Source organism: Callithrix jacchus, chromosome 14 (assembly GCF_049354715.1).
Source record: "Callithrix jacchus isolate 240 chromosome 14, calJac240_pri, whole genome shotgun sequence".
Classification (NCBI taxonomy): Eukaryota; Metazoa; Chordata; class Mammalia; order Primates; family Cebidae; genus Callithrix; species Callithrix jacchus.
The window spans coordinates 76,718,022-76,723,712 of record NC_133515.1 but is presented as its reverse complement, the minus strand read 5'-3'; the positions used below and the strand labels follow the sequence as shown (position 1 = coordinate 76,723,712).

At 42.9% G+C, this 5,691-nt stretch overlaps 1 pseudogene; it reads left to right on the top strand.

Annotated features, from left to right (window-relative positions):
* The first annotated feature begins 294 nt into the window (after nucleotides 1–294).
* Nucleotides 295–1,274, top strand: LOC144579131 (glyceraldehyde-3-phosphate dehydrogenase pseudogene; annotated as a pseudogene).
* Nucleotides 1,275–5,691: the final 4,417 nt, after the last annotated feature.

Below are 5,691 nucleotides of genomic sequence, written 5' to 3'. Positions count from 1 at the left end.
TTTTAAATATACCAGGCTATAGGTGATTTAAAATTTTTCTGGTTGACAATTGGTTGAGTTTATCTGAAGACCTGAGATAAATAGAAAGAAAATGTGTGGGATAAGATAAAAGATTGTGGAGACCAAAGCTCTTATTTGCAGAGGAAGTCTTTATGTAGCAGGCTTCAGAGAGAATAGGCTATAAAATGTTTCTTATCAGACTTAAAGTCTGTGTGGATGTTGATGCCTGAGAGTTTCAATGAAGCATATCCAACCCCTACTTCCCATCATGGCCCCTTCATTGGCCTCAACTACATGATCTACATCTTCCAGTATGATTCCACCCATGGCAAATTCGATGGCACTGTCAAGGCTGACAAAGGGATGGTTGTGATCAACAAAAATCTCATCCCCATCTTCCAGGTGTGAGATCCCACCAAAATCAAATGGGGGGATGCTGATACTGAGTACATCATGGTGTCCACCAGAGTCTTCACCACCATAGAGAAGGCTGGGGCTCACTTCCAGTGGGGAGCCAAAACATTCATCATCTATGCCCGCTCTGCTGATGCCTCCATGTTCATGATGAGCATAAACCATGAGAAATATGAAAAAAGATAATTAACAGTGGCTCCTGTACCACCAACTTCTTAGCCCCCCGGCCAAGCTCATCCATGACAACCTTGGCATTGTAGAAGGGCTTATGACCACAATGCATACCATCACTGCCACCCAGAAGACTGTGAATGGCCCCTCTGGGAAACTGTGGTGTGACCGCTGCGGGGCTCTCCATAATATCATCCCTGCATCTACTGGAGCTGCCAAAGTTGTAGGCAAGGTCCTCCCTGAGCTGAACAGGAAGTTTGCTGGCATGGCCTTCCACCACTAATGTGTCAGTCATGCATCTGACCTACCATCTGGAAAAATCTGCCAAATATGATGGCATCAAGAAGGTGGTGAAGCAGGCATCAGAGGGCCCCCTCAAGGGCATCCTGGACTACACTGAGTACCAGGTTGTCTCCTCCAACTTTAACAGAGACACTCACTCTTCCACCTTCAATGATGGGACTGGTATTGCCCTCAACTACCACTTTGCCAAGCTCATTTCCTCGTATGACAATGAATTTGGCTACAACAACAGGGTAGTGGACCTCATGGCCCATGTGACCTCCAAGAAGTTAGTCCACCAGACCACCAGCCTCAGACCCTCAGCTGCTAGGGATCCCCTGTCAAAATCGGTCTCCCACCACACTGAGAATCTCCCCTCCTCACAGTTTCTATGCAGACCCCCCTGAAGAGGGAGGGGCCTAGGGAGCTCCACCTTGTCAGGTACCATCGATAGAGTCCTCTGTGCTCAGTCAAAATAAAAAAGATACTCTAGGCCAGGCGCGGTGGCTCAAGCCTGTAATCCCAGCACTTTGGGAGGCCAAGGCAGGTGGATCATGAGGTCAAGAGATCAAGACCATCCTGGTCAACATGGTGAAACCCCATCTCTACTAAAAATACAAAAAATTAGCTGGGCATGGTGGCATGTGCCTGTAATCCCAGCTACTCAGGAGGCTGAGGCAGGAGAATTGCCTGAACCCAGGAGGCGGAGGTTGCGGTGAGCTGAGATCGCGCCATTGCACTCCAGCCTGGGTAACAAGAGTGAAACTCTGTCTCAAAAAAAATAAAAAAGATACTCTAGTCAGCAGGATTCCATTATTTTTCTCCAACAATATTCAGCTAGGTATAGGTACAGGTAGAGACTTGGGCTTATAAACAGAGTTGAAGTTTCATCAAGTGGGTACACAGAGTAGCTAAGGATATTTCTAAAGGAATGGTTGTAGTGATGGACCACTGTATCTCCGCTGAGTAAGAAGGCAAGGAGATGAGGGCGACATGTATGAACAAGCAGTAGGATGAAAAGATGAGGCTTCAATGAGATTAGAGGATTGCTTGAAAGGGAATACTGCAGTCAATGAACTGTTCAGTCAATGAACTGATAGGAAGCCATCAAATCTAGATTTGGGAGGCAGTAGTGACATAGTAGAAGGGTATGACTTATAAGTGAGTAGACATGCAGGAAAGGTGGTCTTTTGGGGGCTGAAGAAATCAAGGAACGGGATGGGTCATTCATGTGGCATTAAGGAACCAAGAATGACCACAGAAGGAACAAGAAAAAATTGCTGGAAGCCAGGTGCTAGAGTTATCAGTGAAGGAGGGGGACATGGTAGGGAGGTCAGTAAGTTGAGATGATGAGTGGAAAAGTATGACAACTTTAAAGAAGCTGTTTTGTTTATTTGTTGTTTAATAGAAAAAAGACTTGAAAGGGAGCAATGGAGCACAGGAACATCACCTCTGTTAGGACCAGCAGTAACTCGGGAGGGAGAAAGCCAGTCTTGAGGGGGCTGCAGGGGAGACACTCTACTGGGGGAATGGAAGACACAGGGTTTCAGTTAAACCAAAATACAAAGAGAACACACACAGAGAGAGAAAGTGTTTAGGCAAATTGCTAATAACAGACAGTGGATTATAGCACAGAAGACAGGTGTGGGAGGGCAGGAAAAAGTTGAAGGTGGGATTAGATTAGGTAATGGTTCTCAGTCCTAGCTGCACAACAGAATTATCTAGGGAACTTTTGAAAATGCTAATGCCTACACCCAGATCAACTGAATTAGAATCTTAAAGGAGTAAGGTCAGGGTATGTACAACAGTAACCAAACTTTTAAATACATTCATCCCCCAGTATCCATGGGTGATCAGTTCCAGGATCCCTGTGGATACCAAAATCCATGATGCTCAAGTCCCTCATATAAAATTGTCAGGTCCAACTGGCAGACTCTGAGCCAGTGACAGATGAACAAATGTACTGAGACACAGATACTCAAGTGAAAGAGTGGGCTGGGGGTCCAGGCAGCTTACAGACCCCAAGGAGGGTACTATAAAGAGTCAGCAGCTGCAGCCCTGACCAGCTAGACTCCAGGCATTTATTCAGTATAGATGTAATGACAGAGGCTTTGAGTCAACACACTTGTAAATAATGATTAAAGGCCAGGTTCCAAGGCCTAAAGCAAACACCATTTGTGGATAATAACATTGTTGACCCCCTGAGTAGAGAGCAGACATGCACCCGTGGATGTTCAAAGGTCGGTCTTAGGACCACATGAGTAAACAAGCTCTTTAGATAAACTCCCCCCATTCCTATATATCTACTCGTGCCTAATTGCCCCTGGGTAAGAACTGCCACCTTTGGCTCATTCTTTCCAAAGCTTTTGCAAAAACCTTCTGGCCATCCAAGAAGGTTTGCATCTATTTTACAATTTTTCCCACCACCCCTACATAAAATGGCCTGATACTTGCATAGAGGCTCTGTACATCCTCCCATATGCTTCAAATCATCCCTAGATTACTTAATAATACCTAATACAATGCCATTGCTATGAAAATAGCTGTTTAGGGGATAATGATAAGAAAAACAAGTCTGTACTGTACATGTTCAGTACAGATGCAACCATCCACTCTTCAATTTTCCGTCCAAGGCTGGCTGAATCCATGGATGCAGAACCCACAAATAGAGGATCACTTACTTGTACACACTAACACAAATAACAGACGAGGAGGAAAACAGTATCAGTGTTTATCTTTGATGAATACATCAAAGTCTTAAGGGTGAATGTCTATACTTTCAAAATTCCATGTGCATATTTTAGAATGAATTAAAAAGGGTGTTTGTTTGAGGGGGGTTGCTTACAGAAAGGAGTTTATAATATAGTATCAATTTCTACTGTTTACACATGGAATTTATTTGATCCCTAAATATATATATATATATATATATATATATGTGTGTGTGTGTGTCTGATCCCTAAATATATATAAATATATCATATAAATATAATTAAAACTTCACCTCCTCACAGGGCAGGCCTGTAAACCCAATTCTGCCAAGACTCATAAGCAGAGACTTAGGAAGCTGCATTAGATCAAATCAGTATACTGAAGTTTTAAAGATAACACGGGCCAGGTGCGTTGGCTCATGTCTGTAATCCTAGCACTTTGGGAGGTCGAGGCAGGTGGATCACCTGAGGTCAGGAGTTCAAGACCAGCTTTGTCAACATGGTGAAATCCCATCTCTTACTAAAAATACAAAAATTAGCTGGGCATGGTGGTGGGTGCCTGTAATCCCATCTACTCAGGAAGCTGAGGCAGTAGAATCACTCAAACCTGGGAGGCAGAGGTTGCAGTGAGCCAAGATTGCACCACTTCACTCTAGCCTAGGTGAGAGAGCAAGGCTCTGTCTCGGGGGGGGAAAAAAAAAAAGTTAATATAACCCAAATCCATAAGGCAGCCTACCCTCATCATCCCCCCGTTATTTTACCAGACTTTTTTTAATAATCATATTCCTTCATATTTTGATATTTTGATGCCAAGGGAAGAAAAAGAAACTGCCAATATTTAGGATCCCACAGTTGCCAAATAACCACCAAGCTTACCTACAGTAGGTGGCATATGCCTAAGTATGAAAGGCAGATGGAAGTGAAGTTGACTAATCCAGCCCACGTCAAAACATTCAGAGCATTTAGTATGCACAAAAATATTTGATAATGTAAAACAAGTCCATAAAATATGATTTCTTCTAAGGAGCTCAATCCAGTTGAGGAAAAGTACTGACAAATGCTTTCTTCCATACACAAAAGTATCAATAACCATCACCCTCCAAAATTCATCTTATCCTCTTCGGGAAACAGAGGAAGTTAATAAATACAAGTTGGAAAATAGGTATTTGTTTACAAATATCAACTCAATAAAAAAAAATTTAAAAGATTGCCAGGATATGGAAATTCTCATCACATCCTCCTAACATCTGTGAGGGGTAGTAGTATTCCCATTTTATAGATGAAGCTGAGGCTCAACTGCTATATTAACACAAATTCATGAAGCTTAGATGGTGGTGCTAGGAACAGAGCTCAGTTTTAACTATAAGGTTATCTCCTTTTCTTAGAATTGGAATTTAAGTACTTCTCCAGATCTAGGTTAGAGTTTTTAGGCAGTTTTCATGTTTTGTAACCGAGAAGTCTAAACCATGCCATTTTAGATGACCCCTCTTACTGTCAGTGGCTGCAGATCCATTTGGCTCCAGAATGAATATATTGTTTACTAATTACCATATAAACTTGCCAGAAAGTTAAAGAACTTTTAAGTAACAGCCCAAATGCCGGGGGGGGGGGGGGGGGGGTGGGGAAGTAAGTTATGGACAAGCTTCAAGTACAGGTGGCCAAACAGTCAGCAGATGCAGCCTTAAAACAAGCAAACAAGGGAACAAGATTCTATGCTTGTACTGCTTCCCAAGCACACTTCCTTCACATTTTATTTGATTCTCTCAACAATCCTATTGTAAGAGGAAAACTGCATAAAAAGCAGCTAAACTCTTAGTTGTTTTAGTCCATTTTCATGCTGCTATAAAGATATACCTGAAACTGGGTAATTTATAAAAGGCTTAATTGACTCACAGTTCCACATGACTGCGGAGGCCTCAGGAAACTTACAATCATGATGGAAAGGGAAGAGGCCCATCTTACGTGGCAGCAGGTGAGACACTCAATGAGGTGAAGGGGAAAGAGCCCCTTATAAAACCATCAAATAGATCTCGTGAAAACTCACTACCATGAGAACAGGATAAGGGAAATGGCCCCCATGATCCAATCATCTCCCACCAGGTTCCAGCTGGTG